This window comes from Pseudorasbora parva, chromosome 10, assembly GCF_024679245.1.
Source record: "Pseudorasbora parva isolate DD20220531a chromosome 10, ASM2467924v1, whole genome shotgun sequence".
Taxonomy (NCBI): domain Eukaryota; kingdom Metazoa; phylum Chordata; class Actinopteri; order Cypriniformes; family Gobionidae; genus Pseudorasbora; species Pseudorasbora parva.
In genome coordinates this window covers 7,518,076-7,537,149 of record NC_090181.1, presented here as the reverse complement: position 1 = coordinate 7,537,149, position 19,074 = coordinate 7,518,076, and the positions used below count along the sequence as shown (strand labels likewise).

The 19,074-nt window shown below is 38.5% G+C and overlaps 1 long non-coding RNA gene across 2 annotated transcripts in view; it reads right to left on the bottom strand.

Annotated features, from left to right (window-relative positions):
* The window catches only part of LOC137090962 (uncharacterized), a 162,311-nt gene that overhangs the window by 69,072 nt on the left and 74,165 nt on the right, over positions 1 to 19,074 (bottom strand). The window lies entirely within an intron of this gene.

Sequence of the window (19,074 nt, the reverse complement as noted above, 5' to 3'; positions counted from 1 at the left end):
AAGATGAGTTTAAAAATAAAATCGTCTTGGACGGAGATGGCAGAAGTTCTGCCACACTAACAATGAATCTGACATCAGCCGACAGCGCAGTCTATTACTGTGCAGCACGGAGACACAGTGTGTTAAATCACCACAACCCAGCGCAAAAAACATCTTTATTACATCAGAATATCTTTAGTGTGCACTGAAACAGGTGACACTGTTCGATCACCTGCTACAAACCACTAAACCAGTTTCTATGACTGTGACAGTCAGGCCTGCTGAACAGACTCAGAACAGCATGAATTTCCACGGTCATGTCCTCTAGGCTGATTATTGATGGTTTGGCTTTAGCTGGTGGTAATGACCGATCATTGATCTTTCTGCTTAGGAAGGATAGATAAAGGTTAAAAAAAGTTTATTATATGCACAATCACACCTGCTTCAGTGGTTTTCATGTCAGATGCCGTTATAAAAACATCAAAACTATTGTGTGCAGTGAGAGGGTTCTGACACTTTTTATAATATATATTTAAATATTGTCTGAATCCCGGTTTGCTGAGTACTAACTTGTCAAGCATGGAGTGATCTCACTGTATATGATTACAATACAGAACACATTGCATTATAGACACTGCATTTGTGTGCAATAAGAGCAAATATTATCAATCCTTAACCCTAATAATAAACTTCAATAAAATATCTAAGTATTTAATTTAGCTGCATGTTCCTCACTGGTGCATTTACTATGAAGACCAGCAGGAGTCTCCTCTCAACCTGATATAAAGACGTATTGATCAAAGGAAGTGGGACAGGCGTTATGTTTCTCAGAGAGAGTTTCTATGTCACTGAGAGAGTTTCTAATGTGTATTTTATTCTGCGCTTCACTCTGAGAGCATTAACATGACATTTACAGTGTGTTTGATTTATTTCACAGCACTGCCATTCTTGATCTCAGGTACAGAATCATTTCTTGATGTATTTTCACATGGCTCTAGTCTTCTGCATCGTTTTTAATGTGCTTTTCCTTCTCTCTCAAACAGGGGAATCACTGAGTGACAAAGTTAACCAAACACAGAAAGACCTGCTGGTTAAAACTCATGAAACCGTTACACTCAGCTGCTCTCACACAATACCAAGCTATTACATGATATTATGGTATGAGCAGCTGAAGGGCAATACTGCACTAAATCTCATTGGATATGTATATTACACAAATCCAACCATTGAAAGTCAATACACAAATCAGTTCAAGACTGCAGGAGATGGAGCAAAATACTCAACTCTTGAATTCAAGCTGAATGTATCTGGGACTTCTGTTATGTATTATTGTGCTGTCAGTGAAGCACAGCGTTAGAGATCATTTAATCACCCTACAAAAACCATCTGTTACCACCACAAAACAAAACTTTTATCAGGGCCTTCCATTAAACTATTGACTATTGTACAGTATATTTCAGGGGTGATTAAAATTGTTTTAGTTATATGCAACCACATTAAAACTAAAATAAACTAACCTAAACTAAACAAAATTATGGTACATAAAAACGAGTGACAGAATGCTCCTGTGATACAGGTAATCACTGTTGGATATTGCTTTTGACAAATTAAGCATTAAAGCCATTTTAATTCACACATCCAATCCTAACATTATTGCATGTAAACCTGGCTGATTGATTGTTCCTGATCGATTGCTCCTGTCTGTCTGCCTGCTGCTGCTGCCACCACAGTGTTTGTAGCTCTGTATAGCTGTGTTTGAATCTCTATTTGATATATTTTCTTTGTAATTTACACTGCTAAATATAACTTACTCATCACCATATAGTGTTTAATATAGCCTATCAATTTAAATTTGACATTACTAGCTTTTAATCTAAATCACTACCACACGTTAGCTTTTCGCTAGCCTGGTAGCTTTCCATCCCAGCATCCAGGTCTCCTGTTTTCTGAGTTCTATAGACAACTGTGGTGAGTTGGATTATTAAAAAGACTCCATCAGACAACTGTGGTAAGTTTTGGATTCATCAACAAATACGGTAAGCCATGTCTTCTTCTCCTGTCATTGTCACTTGCACTGCATGCTACATGTTTAGCATATCTATCTCCGTTGGCGAACAGGGCTTCACATGTGATAAATGTAAGGAATTAATCAGGCTGACGGAGAAGATTTCAGATTTAGAGACACGCATCCAAGCTTTATGTGAGAGTAGTGAGAATGTAACAGCTTTAGATACTGCTTTGGATGCGACTAGCTTAGTGAACACTCATTGTTTGGTTCCGGCTGAGCCCGCGCAGCAGGGCTGGGTGACGATGAGAAAGCATAGTCGCGGATCAAAAAACCACTCTTCCGTTCCGATTAGAACATCAAACAGGTTCTCCCCACTCAGTGAAGCACCCACTGAGGATCCTGTTGAAAGTGCCCTAGTTATTGGCGATTCTATTACACGGAATGTGAAAATAGAGACACCAGCCACCATAGTCACATGTTTACCGGTAGCCAGAGCGCCTGACATCAAAGCAAATTTAAAAGTGCTGGCTAAAGCTAATCGTAAATTCTCTAAGATTATTATTCACGTTGGCACTAATGATGTTCGACTTCGCCAGTCGGAGATCACCAAAATTAACATTAAAGAGGTGTGTAAACTCGCAAGTACGATGTCAAAAGGCGTATATTTCTCTGGTCCTCTCCCCGCGAAAGGAGTGATGAAATAGTTAGCAGATTATCATCACTCAATGGCTGGTTGTCTAAGTGGTGTCTGCAAAATAACATAGGGTTCATAGACAATTGGAAAAGTTTTTGGGGCAGACCTGACCTGTTGAAGATGGACGGCATTCATCCCTCCTGGGCTGGTGCTGCTCTTCTCTCTAGTAATTTGGCACATAGTCTTAGAGCTAAACCTTGACTCACTGGGGCCCAGGTCAGGAAGCAGACAAACTGGCTAAACCAACCGTCTGCTAGCTGTCTCACGTCACCAAAGTCAGCTAAATCCCAGCACATAGAGACTCTTTCACCTAGATATTATCACATAGAGACTGTGTCTTTTCCCCGAATTAGTAAATACAAAAAACCATCAAAACCATTCAACAGTAAAAATTTAATTGATGTCCAACAAATAAACAACAGATATAATACGGATGAACAATTGATAAAGCTTGGGTTGCTGAATATTTGATCCCTTTCGCCAAAAACGCTTGTTGTCAATGATATGATTATAGATCATAACTTAGATGTGCTGTGTTTGACAGAAACCTGGCTAAAACCTGATGATTACATTACTTTAAATGAGTGCACCCCCCGAGATTATTGTTACAAACATGAGCCACGTCTGAAAGGTAAAGGGGGAGGTGTGGCTGTAATTTATAATAATATTTTCAGTATTACTCAGAAGTCTAGTTTCAAATATAATTCCTTTGAAGTTTTGGTGCTTTATGTAACACTGTGTAGTGTAAATGATAAATCCCTTCTGACATTTGTGTTGGCTACTGGGCACAATACAGACTTTATCAAAGAATTTGCTGGTTTTGTATCGGAGTTAGTATTAGCTGTAGATAAAGTACTAATTGTTGGGGATTTTAATATCCACGAAGACAATGAAAAAGACGCATTGGGATTGGCATTTAGAGACATTCTAAACTCTATTGGAGTTAGACAACACGTATCAGGACCCACTCATCGCCTTAATCATACTTTAGATCTAATAATGTCACATGGAATAAATGTTGATACTGTTAAAATTCTGCAGCAGAGCGATGACATCTCAGATCATTACCTAATATCATGTATACTTAATTTACCTAAGGCTGCAAAGCCATCCCCTCGCTTCAAATATGGCAGGACGATAACCGCTGCGACTAAAGATTGCTTTGTACATAATCTTCCTCATCAGTTCCATCTCCTCAGCATTACAGATAGCCAAGATGAACTTGATGCTGCAACCGAAACTATTGACTCTCTCCTTACTAGCACTTTAGACATAGTTGCTCCCCGGCGCTTAAAGAAGATTAAAACAAATAATCCAACGCCGTGGTACAACGAGCACACTCGGGCCCTTAAAACAGCAGCCAGAAAAATGGAGCGCAGCTGGAAGAAAACAAAACTAGAGGTTTTTCGCAATTTGTGGAAAGAGAGCATGATTGCATACAGAAAGGCCATAAAAACTGCTAGATCTGCTTATTTCTCATCTCTTTTAGAAGAAAACAAACACAACCCTAAGTATTTATTCGATACAGTGGCTAAATTATCAAAAAATAAAGCTTCAGCTTCTGATGTTTGTAAACAACACAGCAGTAATGACTTTATGAACTTCTTTACTAGTAAGATTGATAATATTAGGAATAAAATTATAACCATGCAGCCGTCTATTACAGTATCACTTCAGACAGAGCACTGCAGGGTCACTGAGGAAAAATTACACTCATTCACTGCTATAGGAGGAGAAGAACTGGCTAAACTTGTAAAATCATCAAAATCAACAACATGTATGCTTGACCCTATACCGACTAGGCTATTAAAAGAGATACTTCCAGAGGTCATAGATCCTCTGCTTAATATCATTAATTCATCTTTGACATTAGGATATGTACCGAAAACTTTTAAGTTGGCTATAATTAAACCACTTATTAAAAAAACACAACTTGATCCTAAAGAATTAGTCAATTACAGGCCAATCTCGAATCTACCGTTTCTATCAAAAATACTAGAAAAGGCCGTGTCTTCACAATTATGTTCTTTTTTAGAAAGAAAGGGTATATGTGAGGATTTCCAGTCAGGATTTAGACCGTATCATAGCACTGAGACTGCTCTAATTAGAGTTACAAATGATTTACTCTTATCATCTGATCGTGGTTGTATCTCTCTATTAGTGTTACTCGATCTTAGCGCTGCATTTGATACTATCGATCACAATATTCTTCTGAATAGAATCGAAAATTATGTTGGCGTTAGTGGAACTGCTTTGGCATGGTTTAAATCGTACTTATCTGACCGTTATCAGTTTGTAGCAGTAAATGAAGAGATGTCACACCGATCACAAGTTCAGTATGGGGTACCGCAAGGCTCAGTGTTAGGACCGTTGCTTTTCACCCTGTATATGCTACCACTGGGAGATATCATTAGGAAACATGGCGTTAGTTTTCATTGTTATGCTGACGATACTCAGCTCTATATTTCCTCACGCCCGGATGAAACCTACCAATTCACAAGATTAACAGAATGCATAGCTGATATAAAAAATTGGATGAATAGTAATTTTCTGCAACTTAATTCAGATAAAACTGAATTTTTAATTATTGGACAGAAAAGCTCCACAAGTAGTAACCGAGAATACTGTCTAACACTTGATGACTGCTCTGTCAAGCCCTCGTCGTCAGTGAGGAACCTGGGTGTGCTCTTTGATACCAATCTTTCATTTGAAAGCCACGTTTCTAGCATCTGTAAAACCGCATTCTATCATCTTAAAAATATATCTAAATTACGGCACATGCTTTCAATGCAAAATGCTGAACAGTTAGTACATGCGTTCATGAGCTCAAGGCTAGATTATTGTAATGCTCTACTGGGTGGTTGCCCTGCTCACTTAATAAACAAACTCCAGCTAGTCCAAAATGCAGCAGCTAGAGTTCTTACTAGAACCAGGAAGTATGATCATATTAGTCCAGTTCTGTCAACACTGCACTGGCTCCCTATTAAACATTGCATACATTTTAAAATCTTGCTTATTACTTACAAAGCACTAAATAGTTTAGCTCCCCGGTACTTAAGCGAGCTCTTAACGCATTATACCCCATCACGTCGATTGCGGTCTCAAAACTCTGGCCAGTTGATAATACCTAGAATATCTAAATCAACTGCAGGCGGTCGATCATTTTCCTATTTAGCTCCTAAATTGTGGAATAGTCTTCCTAGCATTGTTCGGGAAGCAGACACACTCTGTCAGTTTAAATCTAGACTAAAAACACATCTCTTTACTATGGCATACACATAGAACATTTTTAACTTTCATTATTCAATTCAATTGACTGATTGTTAGGCTGCATTAACTAGGTCAGCCGGAACCGGGAACACTTCCCATAACACCTGATGTACTCGTTACATCATAAAAAGAGTGACGCTAATGTTAGTCTCTCTGTTTATCCCGAGGTTTATCCCGGATCTGGGCCCTGTCCGGATCGGATGGTGGACCTGCCTGGACATGACCAACGCATCCTGGAGTGTCTGCTGAGCCGTGTCAAATGGTGTCTCCTCCGAATTTGCCTCACTGGCACGACATGCTCAAAACCCGTCTTCGGCGCAATAATTCCGATCTTTCATGTATTCATACTCTTGTGTAATTGACGCCCCATCCTAAATAAATCTGTCTCTTCCGTGATACCCTGAAAATTTTGAATAATCCGATCTATTATGATTTCCGACCTGTAAGGTTGCCAGAATAATAATCTTACACGGTGTGTTAATAGGCCAGAGGAGAACTGGCACCCCGACTGAGTCTGGTTTCTCCCAAGGTTTATTTTTCTCCATCATGCCCCGATGGAGTTTTGGTTCCTTGCCACTGTCGCCTTTGGCTTGGCTTGCTCAGTTGGGGACACTAAAAATATGATTAAAGTTATTCAACTTATTATACAAATAAAATATATGAATTAGGTCTTATTTAATTCTATAAACTATAATACTGATCTGCCAACATTGTCGCTATATGATAAATTAAAATAAGCTGATAACATCACTGTTTTCTCCAGTACGGCTGTACAGCCAAATCTAATTTTGTCGCAATATTACCCTGTTTGACACTGTGAAGCTGCTTTGACACAATCGTGATTGTAAAAGCGCTATATAAATAAAGTTGATTGATTGATTGATTGATTGATTGATTGATTAAAAATAACGTGATCATCCTCATTAAACAGCATATGAATCAAAACTGCCTAATGTTACTGACTGAAATGTGGACCCAGGATGAGCTACAGGACTGTGTAAGCATTAGGGGTGTTGATGGACTCGATCTACTCCATCTGTGTTTGATCATCGCTCTGAATCTGATCTGGAAACAGTCTTTCACAAAAATTTGATTTTCTCAGCTTTTTGTGCAAAATTTTGCTTTTTTTATGAAACCTACCCATATTCAAGTGTTGATAAAAAAGGAATGCATGAAGCTAGAATAAAACTATTTTTTTGTTTAAAAGAAGAGGGTCAGCTCTTTATTTTGATATATTGCATGCTCAGATATTCATTTAACAAAATATTCTATGGGCTATTAAATTTTAGTGAAAATTGTCAAAAACCCTGGCGGTGGCTGGCAACTTTTTTTTTTAAACGCTGGCGGGGAAAGAGTTAACTTAACTAATTTTATGAAGATGAACGCGGTGGGAAAGTGATCCAGTAATCCAGTAGGTGGCTTTGGGAGTGGCCTCATAGGGCAGCGAAGGATTCTGGGAATTGTTGTCTTTCATTTTTCATTTTCATTTTTTGAGATATTGATAAGAATTTTGGGTTTTCATGAGCTGTATGCCAAAATCATCAGTATTAAAACAATAAAAGACCTAAAATTTTTCAGTTGGTGTGCAATGAATCTAAAATATATGAAAGTTTAATTTTTATCATTACATTATGGAAAATAATGAACTTTATCACAATATGCTATTTTTTTTAGAAGGACCTGTACATTTATGACCCAGTTTAAATACAGATTCATCTTCCCAGCGCTGAAGTACCCCTTTAATCGAAGGAAGTAGGACAGGCTTGGATTTTATAGGGTGCTATGAAGTTATACTTCATTCTGTAGTCACGGGCTACATTCAAAAAAGTATGTTTGAATTCACAGTACTTATAACAGAGTAGCAAAAAGTACCCGGATGGCCTACTACTTCCAGTGGGACTCTGAAATGTGCATTCAGTCGACACATTACTATACCATGAGGCCACAGGAGAGGATTTATGAATGGAGGTAAAGGGACGTAACTGATGCTGGTAGGTCACATAATAACAACAACCTAGTGAATGTAGTTTCCGGGTTACATTCACAGTAAAAAATTACTTTTTAAGCAGTCACAAAGTAATTACTTATTTAAAATAAGTCCCTACTCAAGAGAGTGTGATTTTGGACACAGCCATGCACTTAAACAGTGTCAGCAGTCTCAGCCTCAGGCGTCATGCCCATGGACAATGGCTGAACGTCTGATGCATAAGGCACACAAAATGGAAACACTTCAGGAGTTTCAATCATCATTCGGTTGGTTGAATTCTACAGGAGTTCCGGGACACGTGTGTGTGTGTGTGTGTGTGTGTGTGTGTCACGTTTAATGGTGCAGTAGTAACAAAACCATTGCAAGATGCCAAACCCCCTCAAGGAAAAAAGTCATATTTACAACCGTGACAATGCTTGCTTAACAGAATAATAAATGCTGGATTTTCAAAATATGATAAGTATGTGAAGCTTACGGCAGAGTTTTACATGTTAGTCTGTTATTTTAGGGACATCGACTTTACATTTTCCTACCCCCTAAACATGGCACTGAACAAAACGAACAGTGATTGGTTGCTTTACATGTCAGTCAGACGGCCACTGGGTGGTCCTTGGCCAATGAAAACTGCTGTGGAGTCCAGACCTTCTGCCAGCAGTGTTAAGGTCTGACTTATGAGACTAGTGTCAGAGTATCTAACACTCATGACTGTTCAGATCGATCTCTCCACTAAATAAATATCAACATGAGAGTTTTCAGCATAATTACTGTTACACTAATCAATCTCTCTGGTAAGGTTGTACTGTTAACCAGATCCATGTAGTAAAATACTTTATAATAACATACTTTACTTTCTTCTTTTATGTGATTTAAAAAAAAAATGTATTTATTTTTATACAGGATTTACTTATAGTTCCAATGTCGACCAGTCTCCATCTGATGTGATAAAGAAACCAGAAGAAACGGCAAGATTACAGTGTCGACACAGTGTGACCAGTTACAATCAAATCAACTGGTACAGACAAAACCAGGACCAAGGGTTCACACTGATGGGATATTTATATGCAACAATGCCAACCAAAGAAACCGATTTCACAGACAAAATAGAAATGTCTGGGAATGGAAATAGCGATGGATCTTTGACCATTAAAAGTCTCTCGTCTAATGACAGCGCAGTGTATTTTTGTGCTGCGTCTTACACAGTGTTTCAGATCCCTGCTGTTCATTACAAAAACAGAATCTTTCATTCAGTGGTTAAAAGATAAAACGTAACAAAAAAAAGTTTAATAAATCACACCTGCTCTGTCGGTTTTCATTTCAGACTCTGACGTTATGAAGATATTAATCAGCTATTGCGTGCAGTGAGAGGGTTCTGACAGACTTTTTGTAATTATATATTTATAAATATTGTCTGAATCTAGGTTTATTGAGTACTAACTTTTATCAAGCATGCAGTGATCTCACTGTATATGATTACAATACAGAACACGTTGCATTATAGACACTGCATTTGTGTTCAATAAGAGCAAATACAGGTCCTTCTCAAAAAATTAGCATGTGTGATAAGAGTTCATTATTTTCCATAATGTAATGATGAAAGTTAAATTTTTATATATTTTAGATTCATTGCACTCCAACTGAAATATTTCAGGTCTTTTATTGTTTTAATACTGATGATTTTGGCATACAGCTCATGAAAACCCAAAATTCTTCTCAATATCTCAAAACATTAGCATATTTCATCCGACCAATAAAAGAAAAGTGTTTTTAATACAAAAAAAGTCAACCTTTAAATAATTATGTTCAGTTCTGCACTCAATACTTTTTCGGGAATCCTTTTGCAGAAATGACTGCTTCAATGCAGCGTGGCATGGAGGCGATCAGCCTGTGGCACTGCTGAGGTGTTATGGAGGCCCAGGATGCTTCGATAGCGGCCTTAAGCTCATCCAGAGTGTTGGGTCTTGCGTCTCTCAACTTTCTGTTCACAATATCCCACAGATTCTCTATGGGCTTCAGGTCAGGTGAGTTGGAAGGCCAATTGAGCACAGTAATACCATGGTCAGTAAACCATTTACCAGTGGTTTTGGCACTGTGAGCAGGTGCCAGGTCGTGCTGAAAAACATGCTCAGTCCACTGCTTCCGCAGGTCCCCCAAGGTCTGGAATCGGTCCTTCTCCACAATCTTCCTCAGGGTCCGGTCACCTCTTCTCGTTGTGCAGTGTTTTTTGCCACACTTTTTCCTTCCCACAGACTTCCCACTGAGGTGCCTTGATACAGCACTCTGGCAACAGCCTATTCGTTCAGAAATTTCTTTCTGTGTCTTCCCCTCTGGCTTGAGGGTGTCAATGATGGCCTTCTGGACAGCAGTCAGGTCGGCAGTCTTACCCATGATTGAGGTTTTGAATAATGAACCAGGCTGGGAGTTTTTAAAAGCCTCAGGAATCTTTTGCAGGTGTTTAGAGTTAATTAGTTGATTCAGATGATTAGGTTAATAGCTCGTTTAGAGAACCTTTTCACGATATGCTAATTTTTTTTAGATTTTGGGTTTTCATGAGCTGTATGCCAAAATCATCAGTATTAAAACAATAAAAGACCTGATTTATTTCAGTTGGTGTGCAATGAATCTAAAATATATGAAAGTTTTTTTTTCCATTACATTATGGAAAATAATGAACTTTATCACAATATGCTAATTTTTTGAGAAGGACCTGTATTTTCAGTTCTTAACCCTAATAATAATTAAATATTTAGATATTTTATTGAAGTTTTAGCTGCATGTTCCTCACTGGTGCATTTACTATGAAGACCAGCAGGAGTCTCCTCTCAACCTGATATAAAGACGTATTGATCAAAGGAAGTGGGACAGGCGTTATGTTTCTCAGAGAGCACAGAGAGTTTCTAATGTGTATTTTATTCTGCGCTTCATTCTGAGAGCATTAACATGACATTTACAGTGTGTTTGATTTATTTCACAGCACTGCCATTCTTGATCTCAGGTACAGAATCATTTCTTTATGTATTTTCACATGGCTCTAGTCTTCTGCATCGTTTTTAATGTGCTTTTCCTTCTCTCTCAAACAGGGGAATCACTGAGTGACAAAGTTAATCAAACACAGAAAGACCTGCTGGTTAAAACTCATGAAACTGTTACACTCAACTGCTCTCACACAATACCAAGCTATTACATGATATTATGGTATGAGCAGCTGAAGGGCAATACTGCACTAAATCTCATTGGATATGTGCGTTACACAAACCCAACCATTGAAAGTCAATACACAAATCAGTTCAAGACTAAAGGAGATGGAGCAAAATACTCAACTCTTGAATTCAAGCTGAATGTATCTGGGACTTCTGTTATGTATTATTGTGCTGCCAGTGAAGCACAGCGTTAGAGATCATTTAATCACCCTACAAAAACCATCTGTTACCACCACAAACCAAAACTTTTATCAGGTTTTATACAGTATATTTCAGGGGTTGAGTAAATAAAACTATTTTACCTCTTCTTTTTTTGTTGTTGTTTTTTTTCTTATGCAGTCCACATTAAAACAGGAAGGGGTTACCTTTTACCAAACCTTCAGCATTTAAATATACATTGTATGCATTTTTTGTTGTTCTACCCTGACAAATGTTCAGTACTACAATATGAAAGTCTGTGAAATGCTGTTTCATGCATACTAAGCTTTTAACACTTAAATGCTTGAATTCCCATCCTAAACTTGGACACAAATAAGTTGGACGTTTGATGGAGTGTCAAAAATACTCCTTCCGGTTTCTCAGAAGTTTCGTAAAGTTTTTTTTCGAGTATGGGTCTGTATGACGAATGGGGTGGAATTTCCTTATACAGGCTCTTCTCCCACAAGTGCGGGCATGCGACTAGAACGAGAGAGCAAATGCGTGCCCATAAATGTGCTTTGCCCGGCATATAGCAAGGCTTGCTGCTGCAGTCACAGGACTTCATGAAATCAACGTCACCAAAGAAGTGTGTTTTTGATGGAGTGGTCCCAAAGATAAAGGTTTACGGTCGTGCATTGCAAGCAGGCGGTGAGTAAAACTACTCTGTTAGCTATTGTTGTGTAAGTACACATCAGTAAACAACACGCGCGTTTATAATTTATTAATGGAGCATGCGAAGTATGGTGTGTGTTTACATACATTTGTTTAGCTGACCACAGTAGGTGTGTTGGTTTATTGTAAAACCCCAAACATATTAAACCGAGGAGCCATACACACACAGCACACTTCATTCAAATGCGCTACTATTCCATTGTTGTTCTATGTAAACACTAGTCTGACGTACAAAACCATTCCGCTTGCTGCTGCTAACATTTAGTCACATAGAATAGTCCATAAACCTGATCATGGCCTCATAAACCATGAGTGTAAACCATAGACTTTAAAAAAATATGGACATAGTGTCTGTGACGTCACCCAAAGGATTCCGATAAGCCGCTCTGAAGCGTAAAGTAAAGACTAGCTGGCCATTGCCATGGATAACAAACGCCTGGAAAAGCAGAAAATGGGCAAAGGGGCGGGATGTGGGCGGGGCATAGGTGACAATGACTATAGACGGCAATAAATGGCTATCCACCTGTCACTCAAAGTGACCACACCCTTAATTATGCAGAACTTCAAGGCTTTATATAATGTAAACGAATGAGTTACTAAAAAATTCACCCCCCTCACGGTTGCCATGAAGGACAAAATTACCCGTATAGACCAAAACCACAATTTTCACCAGGCTGTAAACATGTGTTTTTTCCTGCTGTACAGTTGGGAATTTTAACATGGGGCTCAATGAGATTCTGCTCCCTTCTGGAGCCTGAGGAACTGCAGTTTAAAATTTCTTCCGTATTGGCTTCAAGAGCCTTTTCTTTTCCACATTTGAGGATGTCACAGCTTTTATACTGGGCGCTCTCAACGCAATAGCTGCGCACGCTCGTGATTCTTTAGCTCCGCCTCCACACAATTCGCCTCCAGCTGCTCGTTTTCAGAAAGACTCTGTACAGCGCATCTTTCTTTTATAAATATAATAAAACTAAAGACTTTTTGGAGATATGAAGGATGCAATACTACTCTATAGGTACATGAGATTGACTGAAACTCAGTGTTTCACCCTTACTTTAAGGATAGCGACATGTTTCTGCCATTACACTGAACAAAACAAATTGTGATTGGTTGCTTTACATGTCAGTCAAATGGCCTCTTGGGCAGTCACTGGCCAATGAAAGCTGCGATAGAGCTGCTATAGGCAACACCAGACTAGTGTCAGAGTATCTAACACTCATTACTGTTCAGATCGATCTCTCCACTAAATAAGTATCAACATGAGAGTTTTCAGCATAATTACTGTTACACTAATCAATCTCTCTGGTAAGGTTGTATTGTTAACCAGATCCATGTAGTAAAATACTTTATAATACAATTTTTCTTTCTTCTTTTATGTGACCAAAAATACATGTTTTTTTGTTTGTTTTTTACAGGCTTTACTTATAGTTCCAATGTCGACCAGTCTCCATCTGATGTCATTCAGGTACCAGGAGACTCAGCAAAGATCCGGTGTCAGCACAGTGTGTCCAATTACAATCAAATCAACTTTTACAGACAAAACCAGGACCAAGGGTTCACACAGATGGGATATTTATTCTTAACAACACCGAACAAAGAAACCGGTTTCACAGACAAAATAGAAATGTCTGGGAATGGAAATAGCGATGGATCTTTGACCATTAAAAGTCTCTCTTCTAATGACAGCGCAGTGTATTTTTGTGCTGCGTATTACACAGTGTTTCAGATCCCTGCTGTTCATTACAAAAACATCTCTTTGATTCTATGAATATATTAAAAAAAGTTCTGTCTTAATCCACACCTGCTCCTGTGGTATTCATTTCACACTTCCTGTTTTTATAGCATTCATTTTCTGAAACTTTGCTTTTGACATCAAGTGATCAGTTGACAGTCAAGGATAAAAAAGGACAAAAAATAAAGGATGACATAACTACCCAAACTCTATAACCCTGCAAACAAACTGAAGCACTGAACAAACATTCAAATGCATTTTGAACACAATGTTATGTCATCTTTTCAACAGGAGGCGCTATTTTGCAACACATCCACTCAAAAGGGTGGAGGACGAACATCAGGCCTGAGAAAGAGGGAGTTGATGAACGACTGATGAACTTGGAACAAATGGAGTTAGACAGATAAAAAGGAGACATGCTGTTTTGATAACACAGGCCAAAGTATTTTTCGATACATATGTTTTTTTTAATGCTGTTTTGATAACTGATAATTAGCCTGTGATCAACGAACAGAATGATCAGAACTCCAGTGTTTTTCTTATATTTGCTTTGTTGGCATTTTGGTAAGTACATTTAAACTGTCTGTGTACTCTTGAAACATAATTTGTTGATGTATTTTTCTACAAGGCAGTAATATTGCCCTATTATTGTCATCCGTTTAGCAGTCCATTCGTTCAGCAGTGTTGATCAAATTCCTGCTGCAGTCATTGTGAGTTCTGGAGAGTCCTGCACTCTCTCCTGTTCCCACAAAATCTCCAGCTACAACACCATACTGTGGTACTACCAGCGTGGCCAAAACATGCACATCATTGGATATTCCTTTCATTCAACCCACAATCTGGAGAATGCAGCAGATACAAAATATGAGCTGAAGGGAGATGGCAAGAGTTCTGTGAACCTGACGATCTCAAGGCTCACGCTGAATGAAAGTGCGGTGTATTTCTGTGCAGCAAGTGCACACAGTGCTGTAGGCCCCCCATAAGCCCTACAAAAAGCCTTTGCGCATCTCAACAGTTCAAGCACTTGAGCAGGTTTCCATGAGAGAGGTACCTGACAGCTCCATTCAAACGGATTATTTTGGAAAGCAAACAGAATTCAACAAAAGGGTTCCTTAAAGAAATAGTTCACCCAGAAACGATGTCATTAACTACACACTCATGTTCTTCCAAACCCGTAAGACTTTGTTTATCTTCAAAACAAATGAAGATCTTTTTGATAAAATCTGAGACTTTTCTGTCCCTCCATTGACAGCAACACAAATACACCACTTTGATACTTCAAAAAGGGATCATAAAACTAATCTAAATCGAGGAGTAGTAAAAAAAGTCTGAAGAGACACAATCACTTTATATGATGAACAGATTCTTAGCCTTTAATTCACATAAAACCATTCATCAACTCGTGTTCCAAGAACCCATTAGGTTCATTCTCACGTTACAAAGCACATTTGAGCTTTGGCAAGAACCAATGAGGTTCATTCCTGTTACGGCGCATACTTGAGCTTCAGCAGAAGTCTTACGGATTTGGAACAACATGAGGATAAGTAATTAATGACAATTTTTATTTTTGTATCAATAAAGTATGAACAGCAACAACACGCTGAACCATAATTAGCATGTCTAAGAAACACAAACTACAATATTTTGCAATAAATTTAACTATGTTGATTTGTATATTAAGAATTAAGGTTTTTCTGGATTCAATCATGTCAGTTAAATGTCTCAGAAGAAGAGTAATTCACTCTCAAATAAAAACAAAATTTCCTAACCAAAAAGTTTAATCTTAGCAAAGCTAGTTGATCTGGATTCATGCCTTAGAACTTATTGAAGAATTTTCTTTTGAAAAGCAAAACAAAAAACCTCCAGCCCATTTCACAATGACATCACTTCCTGTGTCTAGTTCAGCTGCTTTACTGTAAAACCTCAGTAGCGTTTCATGGCATGAACTAAATCATCCAACATGATTAGATTTGTATTTAAAATCATCTTCTTCCTGAGCTGGTTTACAGGTATCTTGATTTTAGTGAAACCTAAATACAATTGCAGAATATTACACGAAGGCTACAAAGAATATTTATACCTAACAGTATTTTATTGTCTTCTCAGGTTGCCTGATTTGTGAGAAGGTGCATCAGTCTCCTTCACATGTGCTGTGTCAACCCAAAGACACTGTAGAGCTGACCTGCAAACATAAAATTACTAACTATGACACAATATTGTGGTATCGGAGGTCATTTGGAGATTCTAGCCTGAAACTCATCGGTTATGCACGATATAGTAACATAAAAGAATTTGAGGAATCGTACAAGGATCATTTTTTTTTAACTGGGAACGGAGAAGAGGAAGTTACTTTAAAGTTTCTCAAAGCAAGACCAGATCAGGACAGTGCGGAGTATTTCTGTGCAGCTTCATATGCACAGTGCCACAAAAGTTCTCTCTTCCATGACAAAAACTGTTCTCTTATCTTCACTGCATCATGGTACACCTGCATGAAGACACATTAGCAAGTTCTAGAAAACATCATTGAACACATTAAAGAGGTACTTCAGCGCTGGGAAGATGAATCTGTATTTAAACTGGGTCATCAATGTAGTAGAAATGTGAAGTTATTTTTGAATTTGGTGCCTTCTAGACTGAGAAAAGACAGAAAATGTATTTTTGTCTCATGGGGATGAAAGACTACAATACCCAGAATGCTTTGCTGCCCTGTTAGGCCATTCCTAAAGCCACCTACTGGATTACTGTGACTGAGTTGAAGACACTACAATTAAAAACTGAACGTGTCTGTTAAATATAATGAGTGAGTCACCGCGCGAGTCTCACAGCACTGAGCACTAACAGCAGGAGTGAGAGAAATGAGCTAATGAGCTCGTGATGAGAGCTGAGGTAATCGCGACTACACTCGCGGCATAACAGTTACATTCACAACGCGAGTTCAGTCTGGCGCTTTTCAGTTCATGCCTTTGCAAGCTTAACTTTCATAGAAATTAATTTGAGAAGTTAAAACACTTACATTGCTCACCATAGCTCTGTTTAAATGAGTGCCTGCAGCTGCCTGCTGAGCTCTCCCTGCGAGCTGCGTGTGATCTCCATCTCCCATGCGCGAGTTCAAAACATGCGGAAATGGCTCCCTCTGCTGGCTGTAGTCTTTAGCCTTATTCCAAACATTCCTCCTATGATGCAAATATCGTCAATTTCCATCATAGGAGGAATTTTTCCAGAAATAAAATGCATAAATCTCTTGTCTCAGGGGGATATGAGGGGGGAAAGCACAATCATTTGAATATACTCCAGGGTTTCTACTGATACAAAGCCATATGCTAATCGCTGAAGTAACCCTTTAAGGAATATCAGCAGAGAGAACATTAAGTGTAATGCACATGTCAATTAATCATTTGATACAATGCACTTGTGTTTTTAAAATACCTGTATGCAATTACATTGTAATTAATTTAGGTGGTTACATCATAATGTAGTAAAAGTTACTACAATAAGTACATTTGTATCTAACAATTATTATGGTATATTAACAATTCAATACTTATGGAAGTGCATTGTACTTAGCAACACCTAATATAAAGTGTGAAAAAAATGAGAAAAATGTCATCCGCTTGTGTTGTGGTCACTGTGGTGGTTTGTGATGTAATTTCCCTTCTTCATGAAATGAGCCCAATGCAGCTCAGTGCAGTTGAGAACTCAACATGATGCCTTGCCTCTCCATCCAAATTGTGACACTGCTTTTGCTAACAGGTAACATGTTTATTTAGATCTCAGTTTTTATTTGCAGATTTTAATTTGAGAATTTACAAATACATGAATTGAATTTGAATCTTTTTGTCTCTTTGTACAGTCCCCGCTGTGTGTGAAGACGTCGATCAGTCTCCAGCTGCAGTGTTGTGTCCACCTGACAGTCTGGTTGAACTAACATGCAAACATTCCATCAAAAGCTACGACACCATTTTATGGTATCAGCTCTCTGCCGGGGACACAGAACTGAAACTTTTGGCTTATATGTACTATAAAACTGCAAATACTGAGGATCCATATACAGATCACTTTAATGTATCAGGTGATGGTGAAAAAGCTGCTTCGCTTCATATACAATGTCGCGGACAAGCCAAAGTAACTGCCATGTATTACTGCGCTGCCAGTATCACACAGTGCTGTAAGAGTTCAGCCCTCATAACAATTACCTTCCTCTCGTTTTAGAACACCTGCACAGACTGCATTCATTTGCTGATCACTACATATCTGACAACATATGATTGTGCTTAGTGTTTGGTTTGTTTATGGTTTAAGGCCATGCCAGCTACCTCAGCTATATTTATGGTGAGGAATAGTTTTAAAAGAAGAACGATTAAAATAGGTTTTTAATTTTAACTTGGATAACAATTCTAAAACTAGATCTGGTCTTTATTTAAAATCTTTTCATAAGAATCAACCAAAAAGTAACGAATTTGACGAGTTCAAACTATCACAGACCATAAAAATATGCTTCAGTGATGATGGATTCTTGCACGAGGGGCATAAAGGAGGATATTCAGAAAAAGATATGAGTTAGGCCGGCTGTGCAGGCTGTGTCGCGTGTCCGTTTTTATTTTGGCTCCCATGTTAACTAGTTAGAGCTTGCACACTGCCTGCGTGACACGCGCGGCTCACGCACGCCCGACCCGACCCGCGCAGAAAACGTGTGCATGCTTCAAATAGAAGAGACGCCTATTTTTCACGCGACACGTGAGCGTGTTGGAATCGTTTCCAGGGCAAAATAGAATAGGAAAAGATGTTTATATGCCATTTTGACACAAATACATAAAAGACATTTGGTCTGTAGGTTAACATAAATGCAGATATGGGCCTAATTGTAATAATAAAAAACAACATAATTATCGATTTTGAAATATTAAACCTGTCAATAGCCTACAGAACGAAATATTCTTTGGCCTATTTCGCCATGTATGGTCAATAGGCTACTGCCGACTTTGTCTTTGCTGTATCAATAGGCAATATATTTAGATTTCACATGAAGTATAGGGCTTCCCTGTACATTAATAGCAGCAGCAGCGCCGCGTCAGACACGCTTCTGGTGTGCAAAGACAGAGAAAACGCCAGGCAGCCGCCTCGCGAATGACACGCAACAGAAATGCCACGCTCACACCATGCTTGCAGTGCGTCTCCGGCCTTAGTCTGGTGTGACTTATTTGACAGCGTGTCGGTATAAGGATCCCAGCGATTCTAAAAATGGACACCGTTTTACACCAACCACAGGTTTGATTTGGAAAGGTTTGTTTGTTATACACTGATCCTATTCAGCTAGCAGATATAAATGTTAATAATAGG